The 22,912-nt window shown below is 33.7% G+C and overlaps 1 protein-coding gene and 2 long non-coding RNA genes across 5 annotated transcripts in view; 2 read left to right on the top strand and 1 right to left on the bottom strand.

Annotated features, from left to right (window-relative positions):
- The window catches only part of Mmp2 (Matrix metalloproteinase 2), a 171,008-nt gene that overhangs the window by 127,963 nt on the left and 20,133 nt on the right, over positions 1-22,912 (bottom strand). The window lies entirely within an intron of this gene.
- Positions 12,575-13,236, top strand: LOC145970346 (uncharacterized). The gene is made up of 2 exons (XR_014438406.1): positions 12,575-12,661; positions 12,772-13,236. It is a non-coding gene; the product is annotated as an uncharacterized LOC145970346 (long non-coding RNA).
- LOC145974852 (uncharacterized) lies at positions 20,550-22,366 on the top strand. Of its 2 annotated transcripts, none has more exons than XR_014439823.1 (3): positions 20,550-20,933; positions 21,075-21,585; positions 22,120-22,366. It is a non-coding gene; the product is annotated as an uncharacterized LOC145974852 (long non-coding RNA). The 2 variants fall into 2 exon arrangements; XR_014439821.1 differs by having other exon boundaries at positions 20,550-20,965.

The following is a 22,912-nucleotide window of genomic DNA, read 5'->3' as shown; positions in this document are numbered from 1 at the left end:
GCAGATATAATTGGCTGTGCGAGAGAGAAAGGATTTTTGTCTTCATTGACTAATTCGTCCGGGAGGGCGGGGGGTTTACCTTAGTCTTCTTCGTCTCTGCTCTCTCACCATTTCTTCTTCTTTTGCCGACGGTCCTAAACTCACCGCGTAGACCGAGCTAGTCATCAACCCCGTCCCCGTCGCCACGGAGAAGTTATTTTTGTAAAGGCCTATATTTAGCCGAACTTATTCCAAGAGCAAGCCTGCTGCATCGGGTCACCGGACGAAATCCCGCGCGCGGGGTACAGGATGCTTCCCGTTTTGTGTGCGTATAAATGCGATCTCGCCCCAGCGCCGGCAAACGAGTCGTGTCCAGAAAAAGGAGAGCCCGCCTGGTGCGATGCATCCACAGAGTGCATCCACTCTCCTCCCCCTCCGACATTCGTCTCGCGAATTCTCAAGCTATAATGCGTATTTATTTGAAGTAACACGAGTCGCTCGAATTATACGCGTCGCCGGCGAATTTATCGAGGGAAACATTTTGAGAAACGTGACGAACGAAAACGAAGAGTCTAAAAGACGATTGAGAAAAATGTCGATTTTAGTGGAAATCTAAATTCAATTTTAATTTTCAAGATATTCAAAATTATGAAGTTTGTGAAGCAACGATTAATCCATTAATTCTCTGAAAAAGTTGCATCGCAAATTTGTCGGGAATAAATTCCTCTTGGGGAATAATATATGTATCTTCCTACAAGAACGTGTCATGCACACGTCAAGAATTTTGCGAGACGCGAGACTTTGATTTATCGTAATAGACACGTGGTTGGAAATGGAACGTCACTTTGTGCAGCGATGTAATGCATATACCAACTGTCACAGCAATTTCAACTTACATCTCTTCGCATTCGCTCAAAAGAGATGAGATGTATAATGCAGCTCGCGCGTATGTTCGATGAAAGTTTTCCGCCATCTAATCAAAGTATTCAACGCGTTCCGCACAGAACGAATTTAAAAAACTCTGTCTCGATCAAACTCTACCCAAGTCAAGCTACGATAAATTATCCTTCTTCGAAAAAATGGATCCACAACTTAAGTATTCCATGTATTGTTTTCCTTTGTACATATTTCGCCTTTCCCGAAACATTCTTCATCGGATGACATCGAATTAATTGGCTTTATCGTCGAGCATTAGAAAAAAATTAATCTTAATTAATCGATAATCTTGATCAATCTCGCTTGATTAATTCATAAAATGGTAAACAGACGAAAAATTGTTTCACACAAGTCTCTCGTCATGCTGAGTTGCCTCGTTCTCAACTGTCAGTAGCCAACGAAATTAACCAACGTGCCTTCCTGGGTCAAATGCATTCCTGCTGAGCATATTTAACTCCGTCAATGAGACCAGGACCTCTCGAGAGTCGTCCGGCGGTGACTAATCATTAGAGTCTGTAGTTCCCGGGGCGACTCACTGTCTTTTAAGGGTCAAGGGTTGTCGTCTTGGTCGTTGTTGTCATCATCGTCGTCGTTATCCGCGCAACAGAATCGCAGTATGTTTCTGCGAAGGCGAAACATACAGCGATCCACAACAATCGCGCATGCAGAATCATTTAAATTCATAATTGGAACCCTAAAGTGATTTATATCACACAAAATTTTAACAATTTTAACGCTTTCTTTATCTAATTTTATTTTATTTATTCTAAATTTTAAGAAAAAAAAAACATTACAAAATACGACTTAACGAGAAGAGCAGTTATTAAATAAAAAAATTTAATTTTCCATTGTTATTAAATTTATTATTTATTACATTTAAATTTATGTATATGTTAAAAGGAATTGTGTGATTATAATTTCTGGGAAAAGAATATAATTATGACAAAAGCATTGATCGCATGGCAAATCATATGCTGCGATGCGTGTCGCGCATTAATCATATATTAATTATATTTTACCAGCTGTATCGCGCATAGGATATTTCGCAAATCGACATTGCCATGTTGTATGAAAATGTGATTTTATCTCGCTCGGTGCAAATCGCGAAATTATTCGATGATATGATTAATATCAAAGAAATATCCGACATATTGTACCCATCGCTCGTGTATCTCCACGAACAAAAATCGAATGCTAATTTCGCGTAATTACGAGGCTATTTATTGCGCTGATGGATGTCCGTTTTTCAAAAGAAATCGTATCGCGACGTGCAGCCACTGAGTCTTTCATACTCGTGTGAAATATGATATATACTTTCATTTTTTCCACGATATATCCATCATTTTCGAAGGATGGGGGCAACGCAGGCGAACGAAACGCAGCAACGGAACGTCGCGAGTCCATTAATTAACCTGTCATTGTCGGTGCTTGAGAAAACTCATGAAAAACCCTCCCTCCCCCCAAAATACACACTCTGGGACAGAGACTGAAAGTCTCTCTTTCTTTCTCTCTCTCTCTCTTTCTCTCTTTACTCGCGTAAGAAAGCTCCTTCGTTTGCCTTCGAGCGAACAACGCAGCTCCTTGTGTCGACAAAAAAAAGCGCTCTTCGTACTTTTAAGCAACGCTTGTAAAAATCGCGTCTCATTCACGATCGGGTGGTTTTACACGGAAAGAAGAGGAGAAAAGGCGACTCTAACACACCGAGAGTTCGATGATCGCTAAGTGGGCCCCGGAGACTTTTTAGGGGAAGCGAGACACATAACAGTATAGAGAATTATTAAGAGATGGAACGTGACTGAATTTGACGATCAGTTTTCGGTTGAACGGCTCGGTGGAAGTCAGAAAGCAAATTTGATGATTTAAAGGGCCACTTGATTTCCGTCCGACGTTTCTAACAAGTTGAGGAAATCTCATCGATAGGAAATCTCGTTTAAAGTTCCAAATCGCTCGGACTCGTCGTTTTTCGGAGAAAAAGACGATCATCGCGATAATGGCCGTTGCAACATTAATTTTCCTTTGCAGCTTTCTGGTGTCACGTGAATCGCCAATTTAACCTTGAAGGTCGGAAAAAATTGAATCATCAGAGCATTCACTTTTGCGCAACAGCAATATCCTCTCCAAGAAATTTAAGATTATATATTCAATAATATTAAGTAATATTGTATTGAAAAAATAAAAAATTATTTAATGCAAAATTAGTCATTAATTATACATTCGATTATATATCAGAATGTATATTCGCCGACATTAAGTAAATATGAATATTGAAAAAAAAGGAATAAATATTCAACGCAAAGTTAATCATTGATTTAATTAAGCATTTAATATTATATATAATTATTTATTAAATTATATATAATTATAATATTTTATATAATTATTATAATTTTTGTCTTTAATATCAGATATAAATTATGTACAATAACGTTTGATAATACTAATATTCAAAACACATAAAAATAAAATTGTCGTGTCAGTGCAATAATTATTTTTAGACATTCGGGATTCGATTAAATTAAATTATATTAAATTTTTTTTATTTTATCGCAAATAAATTTCTTTAAAACTTGAGAAGAATAACATGTCAACTTTCGACTTTTGCACAAACATAAACGTGATCTAAGTTCTTTATCCGTTTAAATCGTTGATCAAACAATCGGTAACGATTCCCATGTTGAAGATGTAAACGGAAGCAGTGATGAAATCGTTCAGGCCGCAAAATTTTTAATAAACGCATCATCTATCCGGATGAAGAACATTGTAGCTTTATCGTGAGTCAGCGCGAGAATTTACACGCGATTTCAGGGTGTTTGTGGAGATAACTTGCAGATCGACTCGTCAGCGAACCTGAATTCGCCAGTCATCGTGGTCGACACAAAAGTCTCTGGGGGAATTGCAAATGAAATATGAAGGAAGGAAGGTAAACGATTGCGGAAGCATCGATCGCGTCGCTGAGTCATCGTTAAACACGCACGGTCGTTTTTATACTCGTTGATGATAGCGTCCGATATATTTTATTGATTGCTCTTTATAAGGTTTTTATTGAACGAATCGCTGAATACACTTTCTCTTTCTCTCTTATCTCGCTATTTCTCGCCCGAAAGGGTTAAAGGGACAGGGATGAGCGGGATCGGGTTGAGTGGCGGTTTCCGAGTGCGGAAAGAAACAAGAGAGCGAGTAATTGGACAGAGCGACGACATGGCGCCAGATTCCAGTGACGTATCGTGATTCAGACTAGTTCTGATGGACTGTGAAACCGGTTAGGAATTTCTCCAAGTTCGCGATCGAAGAATTTTGTGCAACGGAGAAAGCGAGAGTGAAAATTCTTCAAGAAATTTATGTTCACTCTCTCTGATGTGTAATATTACATAATATTACATAAATTTATCGCAACTGCTTCTTATTTACTCCACCTTGGATTCTAGATCGGGGAAACTACATTTACTACACATACTCGTATATTGTGAATTTTCAAATTTGAATTTTCTCTATTTCAGAATTTATTCTTTTGAATTTTAGCGAAAAACAGATTGAATCTGCGTTTGAAAGAATTTAATCTTTTAAATTTTTCACATCTATAAATTGAAATTAAAATTCTTCAAATTTAATTTTGTCAATTTAAGACTCATCCTTTCTCAGTTTCTCTCTTAAAAGATAAATTAAACCTTCTGCCCGTTAGGTCCTATAATGATTTTCCAGATGTACACGAGAGTTTCTTTATTTCTGTTTCTCGATCCACAGATACACAATGCTAGATATGAAAGTAATTGTAATAGCTTTTTTTTTCGTCGTCCGTTTTTCTTCATTTTTAGTCTCGTTACCTTTCCGCGACCGCAACATTTTTCGAGTCGAGAGACGTTCATTAGAACAAAATAATGAGCGCAATTTTTTATCGACACTTGAGAATAATGGCGAACCATCGTCTATCCGGAAATTCAATTTCCGGCCTCCGTGAAAGTGCCTTTTTTCGTTGTTTCGCAAATAGCGCTCCATTTTTCGAGCATATTAATGCGTTTTCAATAATTCCAGAGATTTATGCCGCATGATAATTAAATAAATTCATGAATTCGAGATAATCCGTCAATCTTATCGCCGCGTAGAAATTACTTTTTTTTAAGTACACGCCAAAAATTGTATTGGGTGCATCGCGTCACACGTTGATTATTTTTTCGTTCAATAAATGAATAAAGATAAATTGGCGATGTTATTCCGATTATGCCTTCAAGCCGATTAATTCACGCATTGCCCAACCATGCAAAATTATTTGATAACAGAAGAGTTTACGAATATAATTGTTAATTCGTATAAAAGTTGCCCGCGATTATATTTTGGAAAAAATGCGAATTATTAAATAATAAATATCTTTACATGAAGCGAAAGAATTTTTACGTTTATAAGGTGTTCTCTTTATCTGCTCGAATGAAATTTTTCTTATTATAATAGTGCACGATTTTTACGTTTATATTTAAAGGAATTTTATGTTTGTAACTGACTTTTATTTAGAGATGTGTTGAAAATAATTTGTTATATTACTTCAGTTTTCAAAAACGATTGCAGTTCTGTGTTGATTCCGATGGACATTTTGAAAACATGTATCATTAAATTTATGCGCGCAAATAAATTTTTGTCCCTTTTTTATGTATATTTAAATTATTAAAATATTACATTTTTTCATACTTATGATAATAAAATTGACAAGTTTTAAAAAATGATTTTATTTTGCTCGGCGCACCTATTTGTTCGAAGTAATAGCCATTTACTTTTCCAATGGTTGTTTTGTATGTACTCTCATTCACAGAGAACTTTTATTTTTATGCTAGAGCCTTTATCTTTATGCTTATGGAGCAAAATGTTCGCTTCATATACTCGCACAGAATTTCTTTTTTATACTAGCACAATACACAATTTTATTATTTTTTATATTGATGTAACTTCAAATTTGCACTTGTGCGGAATTCTTGTCTTTGTTATTCTCCCATTGTTCTCTCTACAGAATAAAAGAAATGTTGCACAGAAGATTAGCGCGTTCATAGCGTAACAAGATCGTCTATCCTTTGTGTTTTAAAATTATCTTTAACAAAACATATGTAAATAATGAAGACTTCAGAGACAAAAAGAGAAAATAAAAGAGAGGGAGATACGCGCTCCTAGAGGAATTCGTTTACTCGTTAACTTGGATAATCCAATTATTTTTCAGCGACGCGCCAGCTGGTGGAAAAACGAAATGTGAGGATGAGTTTACGCAACAACGGCCGGAAATGGAATGCTTAACTGTGCTCCCTGTTAACGTTAGGTCTTGCATCACGCGTGCATTAAACACGCCCGCGGTGCGACTACACATATGCCAATTATGTCTACGCGTACGAAATGTGAATCGTGAATGTAACTATCTCTAACCATTATCTTAATCACATGTGTATAGCAAAAATTAATATAATTCTTAAATGCATTCGATGGTAGAGAGATGAATTCTATCTTGATAAAAGATCGGCTGGTTGTATCTCTAATTATAACAAAATTATATGCTTTAGCGGAAGTGACTTGACTAATCTTAAATATATAATATTATGTAAAGAATGTTGTTTATCGTGGATTTAATTAATTTATACAAATAATCATTGCTGTATTTAGCTATAAAAATAATAAAATTGAGAGCACCTTTTATCATAATTAGTCCAAAATAAGAAAAAAAGGCACATATAAATAATGTGTATAAAAATTTAATTTGCATAAATCCAAAATATTTTCACATTACAAAATTTTCAAATTTGTATAAATCCAAATTTTTATATTTAGATTTTAATAAAATTTAATTTGAATATTTGTGTCAAAGAATATCACAGAACAAAGGAACAGGTTTTGAATGTAGCGACTGCTCACTCGGCTGACCCGCATACTTTAAACATGTTCGCGCCTTATTCGAGCATCATTAAGCCGCGATTATGCATCTCGAAAAGATTGCCGTCGCGAAGGTCTCAGTCGTCGAAGAGTACAGAAGGGGCAAGAGAGAATAATCGAATGCCCCTGTCGCGGAGATTGTCGAGATTACAGTCAGTGAAAGAGAGATCGAAGTGGTATCGAGACAGTCACTTAACTCTTGCGAATCTAGCAAAGCGAAGATTATGAAATTCAGATTATGAAATACCATAACCTAAATATATTTAAAATATACTAATAAAAAATATACTAGTGAAAAATATATGATTTCCTCTAATGACTTTTTTGTAAATATATATGATTTTTTAATAGATATATAATTTGTATAAATATATAATTTTTTTATAAACATATAATTATATAAAAATATAAAATACATATACAAGACATACGTAAAACTTAGGTTTTCCCTTCGAACAAATATATCGGCGAATATATATTATTTAATATGCAAAAAAGATCATAAAAAGATCAATCTTATTTAAAAAAAAAAAATCGTGGTATTTAATCTTTTCGTTGACCACGAATATCCTGCGAAAAAATTCAAAATCAATCATCTAAATTTCGTTCATAGTGCCATTATCAAAGTTTGCGAACCACTTTCGGATGCGGATACGCATGCAAAAGACAGTATTATTCGACGATAAACTACATCACGAGCGCATAAAACTGATTTCAAGTCTTCACCAAGCGGCATCTTCAAAATTTACTTTTTCGAACAAGTTTTCCCGTTCGACGCGATGAAATTATATCGAAATATGGAATGAGAAAAGTTTATGAGCAGATTTCGATCACAGCTGCAACAAATTAGAGTAATTGCATTTATTTGACGATGCCTTTTTATACTTTCTCGTTATTTGACTTCATTAACTTTTAATTTTTATTATTTGATTAAATTAAGTCTTATTACTGCTTTTTTTCATTATTTTAAACCCATTATTTTAAAACCAATTTTAATAAGTTTATATTATTATTTACTATAAAATTAATTATTATCATAAACAAGTCAGAAAGGATCTTCGAAATTACATAAAATATTCTAGAAAGTAAAGTTGATATTGAAAATGAGAATATTTCAAAGAATTTTAATAATGCATTTTAATAATGTGCAATTTTAAATACGCATTTCTGAAATTGTTTATACCTGGGACGTTTATAATGAGCGACAATTAAGAATTAATTAATTTGCAGTTCGATTACTTTACAGTAAAATTTGTCGATAAAAACCTCTGAACAGGAATGAAAAAGCAAGCTTCTTTTACTATTAAGAAATTACGAAGTTTTTATCGGACAGCCGTCGAAACTTGGCAACATTTTGCAGCGAACGAACAGTACAAGTCCAAATATCCATTGAGAAAGTTTCGCAATAACAAAAGGTTATTGGAAAATATTCGAAAGACGGCTACAAAACTGCTGCGACAACATCGACCAGATACGAAGAAAAAGAAAAAAAAAGATTGCTATAGAGCGACTGCGAAACAAAGCTCAATTTTTCTACGACAAAAGCATAATCCTAAAAAGCAACAAACGATGCAAGAACCAAAGAATGCAACATTTCGTTATATTTTATTAGAAAGAAATTATTATTATTGCAACCCTCATTCGTAGATAAATTTATAAGCATTTATATATAAATTTTTATAAATATATAAAAAATTTTATATATCCGATTTACATATTATTGAAAATATTTTATATATATTTATAGAGAAATTTATATATAAAATTTTATACAGACTATTTAAATTTATATAAAAATCTATAAACTTGCAAACTAGTTAAATTTGTTACATAAATTTTTTATATTTAGAGATAGAAATGTTTATAGGCAATTTATAGGGAGAGATTTACGATTGAATCGAGATTACTCTAAGATAGAGAATGCAATCTCGGAGGAAGAGGTCGAGAAAAGACGAGATGTGCTTTATGGCAGCGAAGGCAGAGAGACAATCGAATTAGCTTACCTTCACTCGTCCTCAGCCTCCACTTAACGTTGCGAAACTACATGGTGATTAAAAATCGAATGTGTGCGAAAGGTACATCGAGAATCCTTGCAAGGCTGTCAACGACGAAAAAAAAATAGAAATTTCCGTGGAATTTCTATTATGCGATGCAAAAGAGAAAGACAGTATCATTAACCGGTATTATTATTATATGTATAAGATTAGATGATGACGTTGCTAAATCACAGCAAATAATAAGCGATAAACCTACTGATAAGCGAGGAATAGATCGTATAAAAAATAATATTAGAAAAATTAAATAACACACAAAGCGGCGCAAATAATTACAATAAACAACTTCATTTTTTGTTTCATATGGATTTTTATATCAAAAATTAAATGTATGCATAATATTAAAAATTAAATGTATATATAATATTCTGCATTTTTTACTGCATTTTAATGTGCATTATAAAATATACTTTATGTGTAACATATTAATATTATTTAAATGTAAAAGATATTAAATGAAAAATAAAAAAGCTCTTTATAATAATATAAAAGTTTTGTGTGAGAAAAGGTAAAGATTCTCTTAATCTTCAATCCCAAACTTTTAAAAGGTTGTATTATCGCTAAGTAAAGATCGTATATGTGGCTCCAAATATATGCAATAGAGATCTAAACTTTCCTCGTTATCATAATATTATCGATTTCACTATCGCGCTATCAACCAAGTCGGCATGTAAGTCTAATCTCGGATAATCAAAATGACCCGGAGGCGAAACTAGCATCCTGTCACGGATTATTGGACGAGAGAGAGAGAAAGAGACAAGTTGCGCGAATAGAAAGTTTCGCGAGAATCCGGCGAAGCACGTCGTTCTAACACACTTCAGATCGATTCCTGCCAGTGAGAAACGAGACGACGAGATGAGATACCGGCAAACTCCTTGATTGAACGCTAGCGCGAGATACTACGTTGGCGAAGTTCGACCTTCGTAACTGCAGCTATTCGATTTTCTTTCAGAAAACTCGTTCGAGAGTGTATGCACAGAGTGTACAAGATATCCTCAAGTCTGTTTGCTAACTAATCTAAGTATCGAAGACTATTAAAGTATTGATACATGTTTTATATGTATATGTACACAATATATTGTTCTATATTAGTGCATTTTAAATTATTAGGAGAATATATTTTATATATTTTAGAGATCTATAAAACGAGATGACACTTTCATGCATTTTAAATTTTTATTACGAGAATATATTATATATTTTAGATTCATAAAAAGAGACGATATATTCGCATAATATAATTCGCCAAAAGTTTCATATTTTTAATAATTATAACTATGAAGTTACCACTAGAACGCATTCCTGTCGAGGTAAAATAGACTGATAAAATTAATTGAATTAACTGAATCACAGAAGAAAATTTGATAACACATTGTATCCATGATGAGATTTAATCTATCATATGAAAGCACTGCTTGATACATCCGTTTTACCGCAAATGCAGAAAATGCACCGTACTACATCCTTTAAAAGAAATGGAAAAACTCCAACAGATAGAAGCGAAAAAAAAACGAAGAGCAATAAAATAACCTCAGGATTCAATATCTCGAAATATCAGCACACACACTCTCAAGGAATTTAATAAAAACATAAAATAGTACCAGAGCATGATTTCTCAGTTATTAAAAATTAATTTAGTGTTATATACATATAATAATAATTTAATAATGTAATAAAAATAATGATATAATTTATATAATTTTATATTATTTTTATATTCATATAATTATAGAGATATATTTTTTAATATATTTAAGTAATCTCTCTAATCGTAGTTTTTTAAAAATATATTATATAATTTTTTGAAAATTTTAGTGTTTATATACATAAGAGAGAGATAAAATTGTCAAATCAAAATTATATATGTATTTTCTAAAAACATAACTTAGATTATTTAAATTATATATATATATACAGGGTGATTCAAAACAACCTGATGTCTTTGAAATATGATATTCTTGAACGAATTCTAAGACTATTTTTCCTCTTGAAAAAAATTTTTTTTAATTTTTTAATTTTTTTAATTTTTTTAATTTTTTTTATATTTTTTGATATTTTATTCTTAAGCGTTACGTTATAACCTTCCTAGACGGTAATAATATTGTTAAATATTGTGTAGAAACTGCAATAATAATTTAATACACTTCAAAGGATTAAATATTGTGCAATAAAATTGACTGTCTGGGGAAAAAATTAAGCTTTGGACAAAATTTTTCAAGAGGAAAAATAGTCTTAGAATTCGTTCAAGAATATCATATTTCAAAGACATCAGGTTGTTTTGAATCACCCTGTATAAAGAGAGAGAGAGAGAGAGAGAGAGAGAGCGAGTTAAAGAGGACATTATCCATTTGCTTATCTAAATCTGAAATCCTTATTCTATTGTTCTCTTTATCCCGACAATCATGGATATGCATTAAAACGATCTTGCAGAAGATAAGAGCTATAAAGATAAACGATCGAAGAGAGCGTGTTATTCGATGGAAAAGAACGGAATTTTTAATTTTCGCTTCATACTCTTTCCTTCTTTGATGTTTCATAATCTCAATTTCCCACAATCGTTGGTTTTTCTGAAGAAAACGGAAGGGAAATAAACCACGCGGAGATTGTTCGGCAAACGTATGCGTCAAATGTGGCCGGCGAACGATTCCTTGACGTCAATTGTCGTATGTATAAACCTAATAAATAAGAATTACGTGCATGCAACAGTACGCGGAAGAGCGCGGTCTATAAAATTATACGCTGCTAACGTGAAATCATAAGTGTATTAATGAATTTATGAGAACCATTATTTTCAATGGCACTCTTCTCTCTCTCTCTCTCTCTCTCATAATTTTTGACATATGTCAGACATAAAAAAAATGCTCAAACGATCGAAAAATAATAATTTTCCGCGCAAAATATCGTTCGAAGAGATAAATAGAGAGCAAATAAAATTTTAATATTAATTATTTATATGAAGTAATGCAAGCAAAATACCGCATTACATTTCTACATTGTAATTGGCCTCGACGCGGCTCGAATGCATCGAGCGTGCTTATCGCGGCTCGTTTTCGACGTTTGTAAATATTTGTTTGCCGGAAACGCGAATACGAGGGAGGAGAGGGGGGACGAGGGTGCAACGAGAAACGACGACGACGACGGAGGGCGCAGCGAAGGGATGACGACGACGATGACGGCTACACCCTCAGGGTCAGCTCGCTTCCCTTGGAGCGTTTTGTTTGCCCCACATACGCCGCACGTACACGTGTATATGTGTACAGAAGCATGTGTATGTGTGTGTGTCTCTTTGTGTGTGTGTCTCTTTGTATCTGTGTATTTATGTATGTGTATTCATGTATGTGTAACGGCGCCAAGGAGGGCGTCGCGCTGGTGACGTCATCGGGTGGTCGAAAATCACAATTCCTTAATACTCTCTAAAATTACGCGAATTTTCATCTCCATCAATTTATTCCTATAGTAGCGAAATTGAGATGCTTATTTCAACGATATCATTTCTAAAATGTAAAATTGGAAATTGCAAAATGTAGGATGAATAGCAATTATTAATACACTTTTATATTTATCAAATATCAAATATCAAAATTATATAATAATATAATTTTTCTCAAGAATTTTATTATTATATTGGTTAACGTTGAATAAATTGAGTGTTTTATTTTTGGCGCATTCTTGGAATATGTGATCCCCATGTGCCTCAGTTCGGCTTTGTTGATTGGAACGTTAAGTTGTGCTTAACTTGCTCTCCCTTTGTGTTCGATTTTTTGATTTGAGATCACTTTCAAATTTAGAGACCGGTATGTGATTTTATTATATTAACTTTACTCTTGCTTTATATGAAGGTTTCTCTTAAGTAGTTTCCGGATTGTTTGTTAAATTATTGCTCTGTCTTGTTTTTCTTTTTTAGAGTGTCAGATTTTTAAGCTTTTACTCGCACATATTTGGACCATCAAGTTTCCAACTGGTCATCGATTTATGCATCTTTGACTGTTTTTTCTTTTGGAAATGGTCATGGACCTGTATGTGGGTTTTCCTTCCGGTTTTTTTGGAGAGGATCATCTCGTTTTTAACGGTATACTGGTGGTATGCGGTACGAGCTTTCGGGTTTTCTGTGGCAATACGTTAATGCGATGCGTTCTTTCCTTTTTTGTGATTGACGGTTTAAATTTTCCGTTATTGTACATATATTTGCTTCCGATTTTTTGACTTTGCGTTGTTCCGAAACTTATTTACATTTCTCCTATGACCGTTAATTTTAATTTTATCTTAATGTTTATTATTCTCTTTGTTAGTCGACATTGAAAAGGATCCGAATTGGATTGAAACGCGGCGTTTGTCATGTTCAAATTAAATAAACATTTTCATATGGTTATTTTATTGTAATAACCGTTTTATTATTTTTTGCATATTTCCACCATTGCGTTGGTCCTTGTAGCCTTTTAACTAATTTTTTATGCATTCTTGGAATATTTTTTTCATTAGAATGTTTATTACGTTTCTTGATATTTTCTTTTAATTATCGAGAGAGATTCAATAATTCAAATGAATTTTCAAAATGTTTAAAATATGATCAATAAAGTCGACTCTATTTTTTCATTTTATTTATATTATATCTTGTATATTTATTTTATATATGTCGTTATCAAAGATATATAGCAATTCATTATCATATCTTTTACTGATAATTCTTTATCATAATCTATCAAAAAAATTAACGTTACAAGTATATTTACATAATAATAAATATATGTACATCTATATAAGGACTATAGATTAACTCTTTGACTTTTTCCAACACCATTACTCCTACATTAAAACCGTACTACATATCTCATTCTAACGAGTCTCAATTGTCGATGAATGATTCATGCGAAGAATCGGCTTGTCGGCGATCAAATTATCATAGACCGTATGTAGAATTAAACAATCTAGTCTCGTTGCCGATAAGAAGCTCTCCGCGAGAATCTCGGTGAAAGAGAAGCACGGTCGAGTGATTTTAGGGATGGAAAAATGTCACGTATAACACGGAAAGCACGAGAGAACGAGTCACGACATTTTTCGATGACTTCCATCGGAGCGACTTCCATAACGGATATTCTTTGTGTCCGACTGCCTTGTCTGTCTACCTAACCGGAGGATGACTAATGAACGGGACTCGTCGTTAATTGAGATACACGACGACGAGAACAGCTGCGCGACTAGGAGAGGAGACCGTCGTTTTTATAGACTGGTTTTACGGTGCAAGGATAATCGTCAGGAACACTTAAAATGTCGTTTTTCGAGCCAACTTCTGACATTTGCCAGAATTATCCGGATTGCGATGATAATGTACCGTGCACGGATAATTAGTCCATCTAATTGAAATGTAATTACTCCTCCAATTTTTGCTCGAGCGACATGAAGCTGATAAACGCAATGAAAATATATAGGAGTATAAAAAGGTACGATAAATTACCTAAGTAAAGTAGAAAAATATTCTCTTCGTGAATTCTAGTCAGTTTTGTTTCAAGTTTAAATATGTCGTGCGATACATTATGTAAGACATACGCTTTCGCGTTTTCTACCAAGATTAATCTGCTATTACACTATAATATCTAATGTTACGTATTTCTAATGTTTTTTATTACAAATTTTTATAAACTCGCGCGGTTTATCAATGTAGTCTCGAGTGTACAGTCTCTGAATCTACAATGTGGTGCGATCGGAGAGAGCGTTGGCACGATCTGTCGAGGGGTAGGGTTGCTCGCGGCCGACGACGTTCGCCACATGTGTTACTAATTACGGCCGGTCTCGTCGGGAGGAATCAACGGTGGCTTCGTACGCGATGCCAGTCACGCCTGTGCACGCATCGCGATCTTATGCACGATTGGTTCACGACCGAGGAGAAGAGCCGATGCGGCGGAAACACAGCGGGAATCCTGCGGGAATAAATGCGAAATCACGAGGAAATATTAGATACCTTCCATAGAGACTTTTATGGAACAACGAGCGTGTGGTTTCAATCGAATGTATCAGAAATATAAAATATCCCCTTATTTGTAGAAATTTAAAGAATTTGAAAAATCGCGTAAAAATAGCACTAGAAATAAGAGTAAGAAAAAAATCTTATTCATGAGGTCCGAAAAATCTAAAAACTCTATGAATCAATATTAACAAAATGAAGATTAACAAATCGATCATAATTTCATGGCACAGATAATTATCATACATAATGCGATGACAGGAAATTATATCAACTGGTCAGAGTCGAATATCGCGTAATTAGTTTTACCTCGATAACATTTCTCTTTCGTTTCACGCGTTTTGCAAAAATTAACAGCAATTGCATATTTAATCTTTGTAAATATTAATTTTCGAAACTCAACTTAAGATCAGACTGTAACTTAAAGATCAATTATACATATAGATAGATATTTATTCAATCTTATAAACTTAATTAACTAATTAATTAACTTAATTTATTTATTTATTTATTTATGTGTATTGGGGAGAATCTTTTAAAAATTCTATATATTTCTGATTAATAATTTTTATATATTTTTTAATATATACATAATTATATTTATATTTTTATAATTATATTAATACATATTTATAATTAAAATTAATATATAAAAGTAAAATATAAAATTCTTTAAAAAACCTTTCCATTCCACAAAAATTTATCAATTATTTTCATTTACCTGTCTTCATTTTTATTATTATTTTAAATTCTTATATTTATTATTTTAAAGAATTTTGTTTTTACCAAATATATCGGAATATAACTAAATAAATAATTTCACAGCCAGCGGTTTTCGAATAACTCCAACCCGAAAACGCGAAGTCGCGAACAGATAATAGGATTCGGGAGACATAAATCCACACGCCACGGAGATTTAATTAAATGCTGCGGTAATTACACGATCGATCGGCGCCGGCAGCATCTCTCGAGATGCGACGAACGCATCATTGCATCCGCGCGAGATAAATTATCGCTCGTAACGTGTGTCAACCGACGCTTTTTCCCTCGCTTAAGAAACGCAAAATCGAGGATGGAGTATATGCTTACATATACCCTTGATTGACGTCTAGACATGCGTGAACCCGATAATCGCGTAGGCGTTTAATGGCGCGATTTTTTCCCTTTTTCCGCGAAGTCGAGTCCCTTAGATCACGATTGGATATCATCGACGACCGAGACAGCGATGTACGCATGCACGCAACGTACGCACGTCGTGACACACACACACATTCTTGTATTTAAGCGCGCCGGCCGACGCTTCCTGCAGTTAACGACCTCAATCGAGTATAAATGCCCGGCTTAATGGTTTCAAAGTAAGGTCCCCGGCATTTGATAGAATACACACTCTCGAGCGACGAGACCAACATCGTTTGGGTCCCAGAAAAAAACGAGTTTCGGAGTAGTAATATGTCAATATCATGAAATTGGAGCAGCTGATATCTAGGCTTGAAAATAGAAATGTCATATATCATTGCGAGTATGTGTATATATTTTTTTAAAGCTTCTGATGACGCTGACGAAAGCAAATATCGACGTGGGCAAAAATTGCAATAAGGCTATGCTTCCAGAGAGATGGGTGATATATCAATATAATATAGCATGTTGATATAAGCGTGTTACATACAGATATTATTTTAAATTACTGGCATATGTTTTAAAAATATTGATTTATAAATAAAGAAAAGATATTCAATATGCGCATATTTTGCTTTAACCGAATATTATTATTCCGAAGCTTAAAGAACAAATATTTGAGTAATCCTTCATTTTCTCAAGCACATATTTGTTCCAGCACGGAGGTATTGATTTTATATTCTCTTTGGAAAACAGAAAACGAATAAAAAAATACAGAAAACACAGAACATGTAGTAATCAATATAACGAATGTAATACAAACACATTGAAATATATTACTATTATAATAGAAGCAAATATATTATGCGAAATTTTTTAAGAAAATTAAAAATTAATTTACGAACCCGCTGCATATATGAAATTATCATAAAATAAAAAAAAATTAACTTATATCACTAAAATATGTGTAAAGTAAATATGCAAGATTATATGTAAGATTATCTTATTTTACCTTACAGAAAAATTTATGTAAAGAGTTATGTAAATGGAAAACACTTTGAGAAAAAGATTTTATAATTTTTTACAGAATTTTCAAATTATGATTTATAATCACAAAATCATAAAATAATTTATTCAGGAAACAATAATCTAAATATGTTGATTCTATTCGTAGAATTTTTACGATTATTGCAATAATTATATGCTAAATCTGACATCACAGTTTATGATATATGTAATGAATATCCCAAAAACTGTAAATATGTAAACGCGTCAACGAATTACACAATACCACGATAGGGTTTGCTCTTTAATAATTTGAAAGCAAAAGTGAATAGTGTCATCCCCTGCAGTGCCACGAGAACATCTTTAACGTGATTAATAGTGATCTCCGACAAAGTTATCGATTAACCCCTCGATATCGCGTCTTAGAAATCACTTGTGTACTTAACCATCGCTCCAACTCGATTTCGAAAGGTTAAGCTGACGGAATTGCCAATAATAATCCATTAACTTCAGTTAATTATATTTTAATTACTCTTGATTGTATAATAATTATTCAGTTTGATAGTAACATATTCTCTTCTTATGAAAAAATATAGTTTTATTGCTCTTATATATATTAAAACATATTCAACTAAACAATAATTTTATAAATAATATAATTTTAAATAAAAAAAATAATATAAAAAGAGAAAATCTTTTTATATCGATTATAATTACAACAAAATTTAATTATGATTTAAATGGCATTCTGCAAATTTGAAAAATATAACTCTGCGCTTATTATATCGCGTATTTAATTGTGCGCGTTAACTAACTGCTCCACCCGAAATTAATTATCCAAACAAAAGATTGTATATTCCACGCAGGATCACAAACATCTTTAGCGCTAAATGAGAGCTTATTATCTAAACCAAAGGCCATAAGCTCTCGAAGAACCGTTTATATTACGTATTAGAAACCGTTTGTGTTACGTATTAATTCAATCCTGAATGCAAAGTAACGATTTAAGTAGCTCAAAGAGAGTTGATTTAACGGTGCACGATATCAAAATCGTACTGTATGTGTACGTATGTGTGTGTGCATGATAAGCTGGAGGCTAGAAATGCGGCGTAGTCGCGTTTAGGGTGAAATGTTCGCCGAGAATGCGAGGTCGTGTTGTGATATGTTCGCTTAAAGTGACTAAGAGGATAACATTGCTCGCGATCACGTCTATCTGTCAAACAGACTTTCAACAGACGACGTGTCGTTTGGCGCGACCGAGTTGGAAGCTTTTTCTCTGTCTCTCTCTCTCTCTCTCTTTCTCTTTCTCTCTCTCTCTCTCTCTCTCTCTCTCTCTCTCTCTGTCAAGATCTGACGTGCTTTCAACCCTTTCCGATCTAATGGCTTCAATTGGAATCACATGCATTACGTCTCGCAGAAGCAAACTTTCGAGGCAATTCAAAGACGTCCGAGGCGTTTCCCTCGTTATTCCTTTTTACTGATTCCTAAGCGAGTTTCTCTCTCTCTACATGTCTATAAAAAGAATAAAAACATACGTATCACGAGTAATGCTTGCTCGCATATTCTTGATTATCAGATTCATATCTTGATTAAGTCGACTTGCAAGGAGCTTTGACTCTCTTTAATCCTTAAACACCTTTACGAAATTTAAATACTTCAATTTTATATAATCTTTAATTTTTTTAAAACTTTATAATATCGTTATATATAAGTTTTGTTTCTCTTCATAATTATTTCAATTTTTTTTACAGATAAAAATTCATAATTTTTTACAGATAAAATTTCATAATTATTTCAATTTTTTTTGCAGATAAAAATACCGTCTATGCCATAGAAATCCAATAATACCACGAAAGAATATTAAATAAAAAAATCGATCGCTTTACACATTTTGTTTAATCTCAATACACTCTGCCATAATTATTTAATGCTCTCTCTTTCCATTTCTCTTTTCCTCTTACATAATCATGATATATTTCATAAAAATAAAATTTGTTCATGCTTCCATTCATGTAAAATAATAAAGTTTGTACGCGCAGAACATTGCGTGTTTCTTTTAGTATTATCATTGATGTTTCGTAGAACATTCCTCGAGAACGAGGGTGGATTCCCACAAAGGGGTGGCAACGCGAACTCGAGGGACGGGAAATGGTTTTTGTGTAGCGAGGGAAGGCCAGAGAGTGATGGGCGCAGGCGCCACGACGCTCCAAGTACGCGTGCAACACGCGCGTGTAGTCGATAAGCTGAAGCGACTTTCGGAATCGACCGTGTGCGGCTCTTAGTCATCCACCCCGTGTCTGCACGACATATGAAAGGTACGTATTAGACGAGCGATATAGCACGAATGGAGCGAGACACGCGCGATAGTAACGCACGCACGCAAAAACTCTGGCGAGACGTCGTTGTTAATGCGAGACACGTTTTGAAGCGTAAACCGCACGATAAGACGGAATCGTAAGCCATAGACGTACGAGAAAAATTTGAATTTCCGAATTTTTAATTTTACCATCATTTTAACTCATATAATTTCTGTGAAAATTATAATTGTCTAAAATTAATAAAAGGCAGAAGGAGTTATGAGACGAGATAAAATTCTTAATTTGAGTAATTCCGATTTATGATAATAATTAAAAACGAGGGAAAGGGGAAATGTCTCGTTCTCTTTCTTCTCAAAGAATTAAGCGTTTATCCTAGAGATTAGAATTCAATTATAATTACTACAATAGTTTTAAGAGACACTACAATTATTTAAGATTAAAGCAGCCATTGTGCCTCTTAATTACAACCAAGTTGAACGAAATCTCTGTACGCTAAACATTAAACATTTAGCATACAAGAATATTCTCTGCAATCTCAACCCGAGATTTGCCCATCGTTTACTCGTTTGCGTATTTATGTGTGCCGTTGCAGTTGTCGACGAAAGCGCTTGCGATCATGGCGTTGCCTTGAGCAAATTTACAGATCGCGTGCGCATCCCGCGAACTTTCCGCAAATTATTCGCGCGCCCAAGTTATGCTCGACAGTTAATTCAGACTTCTATCCACATCCATATACAGTCCAAAGAAGTTTGCGGAGAAGCTTCTGAAAGATGCGGATGCATCTCGCGATGTTACGACGGAACGGAAATGCATCGTAAGAGAGACGGAGGAACGTGCTCGGCAAACTCATTAATCCGCTGTCAAAAGCGAAATATTGCTCTTCTTGTTTATGCATTTTTCGAGTACCGCGAGAAGAGTTGGATTTAAAAAAAAAAGAGCTAAGTTTCAGGGAAAAATGTTGAGAAGAGAATTTCATTTTACAACGTAAGATTTCAATTGAAGAAAGGAGAGAGAGAAAACATCGAATAAATATTTTTGTGTTTATGATACTTAATAAAATTATAATAAAAGAATATAAATATAAAAGTTGTAAAACGACTTATTAATGCAACGATATAAATATACCAAGCAGGATGAAATATCGCAACGAGAGAATTCAACGTAAATTCGACTACTGAATAATTTCTCACTCGATTATTTATAGAGTGGAAATCCCTTATCGCGGCAGAATATCGGGAAAACAAAACGACAATGCCTGCATTTTGACTGTATTCAGATTGTAACGTGAAAGAGAGGCTAAAGGGGAGAGGAGGCTCTCTCGACGTCGCGACGTGCCACAAAACGCATAATAAACGGGTAGCGGAAGTTAATATATGCGCGCAGCCAAGAGTGCGTTGAAATTCTGAAGATAATAGCAAAGTTAATAATGCGCGCCGTGGATGCGGAAACGCGACGAAAAATATCCGGAAATGACGAGCGCTGCACTTAATCAGCCGCAAACAAATGGAAAGTCGCATTGCGTGTAGGATTCGAAAAATTACAACGCACTTCCCGCCGATATATCAATTCTGATTATGAGATCAAAAGTATCTTGCACATGGTTGAAACATTACGATCATTAGAGATTATTCATAGATACACAACAGATAATTACGGAGCAAATACATGGTTCGGAAATGGAAATAGCATCTAGTATTTGAGTATTTCGCAAATTCATCATTTTATGCTTAATTCAAGGCTCTTCGAAATAAACCGCTCAACCGTTCGAAGAACAAAAGTGAATCCCTTTGTTTACGTTACTCTCTATAGGTTGCATTCCTAGCTGACAAGATTTGCCTCGAACGCGAATCGCGAAGATTCCGCCGCGAGAATTTCACAATAGCCAGAGACAAATGTAAAGCTCGTTCCACCGTCTCGATAGTATTGACTCACTGGGTGAAAACTCGGTCGGGGGGAGAAAGAGAGGAAGAATTTGCGGCGCGTACCGCGGCAGGGATGCATTTTATTTTGCCGCCCCGTCGAAGAATGCAAACGAATGCAGCGAACGAACGTAGGAATAACACGATCTGTCGGGCGAATCGATCGAATAGAAACACGCTCTGTCTCTTTTTGCGTTTTCTCTATTCGCAACGAGATACGCGCTCTCTTCGCCCGATCAAGGAGGATCGAAATAACACAATATTCCCTTCCAATACGACTTCCGTTCTCGATATGCGATGTTGTGACTGTGCCAAGTGTTGGTGGACCTTTCAAAAGAATTAAATTTTCCATGCTGATTGATGCAACGAGACGCATTAGCAAAACTCGCCACAGCACATATGTAAGTTATACGAGATGCAACCAAAAGTTATCGTCAAATTTGTAGCATTAAATATCAATTAAATTGGCGTAATATCAAAAATCTAACAAGTCAATTTATGTTAGATAACTTGATATTAAATCGCATTAAACATTATACAAAATTTAAAAATGTTTGTGATATACGTTTTGCTGAAAATTGATTTTATAATATTAATCATTAGCTTTTTTCGTCCATTTCTTTTATTACTTCTTTTACTATATATTATCATTTAAATCACTTCCTTTGCTCTTGTCTCCACTACTTAAATTTGTTATGTATTGTTTAATTTAATTTAGATCTTTTCAATGCTTTTTATATTAAAAAAAAATTCGTATTAATATTTTCTCATGATAAAACTAAATGAAATATATTGCGACAAATTTTTCGGGATCGCGAGCAAAATTACGAATATAATTTTGCATTCTCTTTTTTCCTTTTTATTCATACGAAATTAGTTTGACTAATGGCGCAAAAAAGTCGTTAGAATGTAAATATTATGTTAATTTATTGCAGAATCTGATGAAAAAAAGAGAAAAATCAAAAATTGAGCACGGCAGCCATTACGCGGAATTTTGACGGAATATTCCGACCAGTGAAATATTCTGACCAGTTACATGGAGAGAAACGAAGGTATAACGTGTGTCGCGCGCTATGTTCGCCGGAAATAAACCGAATGGATCACGTATCCGACGATGGTTGGAATATATTTTCCGTAACTTCCTCGCGTTCCGAAACCTTTATGGGAAATGCATTGTAAAAGAGCAGATATAAAACATTTTATATAAATACTATTTTGCTTTATTTTTTATTTTTGATGAGAATTTTTAATTAAATATTAAAAACTAACGAAATCTATGTAAATAAAAAATATAAATTAAATACAAATTAATTAAATATATATACTTGGTTAAATCTTATGATATTAATTATCTCTTATTATATTAATTATCATGCTATATAAAATCTATTTATAATTTAATAAATATTAGTCTAAAGGTAATATCTCTTCAACAAGCTAAATATAATTTAATAAACTATAAGACAATTAATAATTAAATTACCATGTTGATAAAATATAAAGATAAATGTATGCGCCTTGTTACACTCTCGAAAGCCATTATTAATATGTAACCCTTTACTGTTACAAACAAAATATATGTTATTATATTTGGCTTCAATTAATATAATCGAAAGATTATCCGCAATTTTGATATCATGATTATCGACAACATTGTTCTCATAATTTGCTGTTGAGCTTATTACAACAATCACTACCTATTATTAATACGATATGTTCTCATTTCCC

This window comes from Camponotus vicinus, unplaced genomic scaffold, assembly GCF_025532165.1.
Source record: "Camponotus vicinus isolate PSW18456_S1 unplaced genomic scaffold, iyCamVici1.0 SCAF_1, whole genome shotgun sequence".
In the NCBI taxonomy this organism is placed as follows: domain Eukaryota; kingdom Metazoa; phylum Arthropoda; class Insecta; order Hymenoptera; family Formicidae; genus Camponotus; species Camponotus vicinus.
Note: the sequence above shows the minus strand (reverse complement) of the source record. Positions and strands in the feature narration are given on the sequence as shown.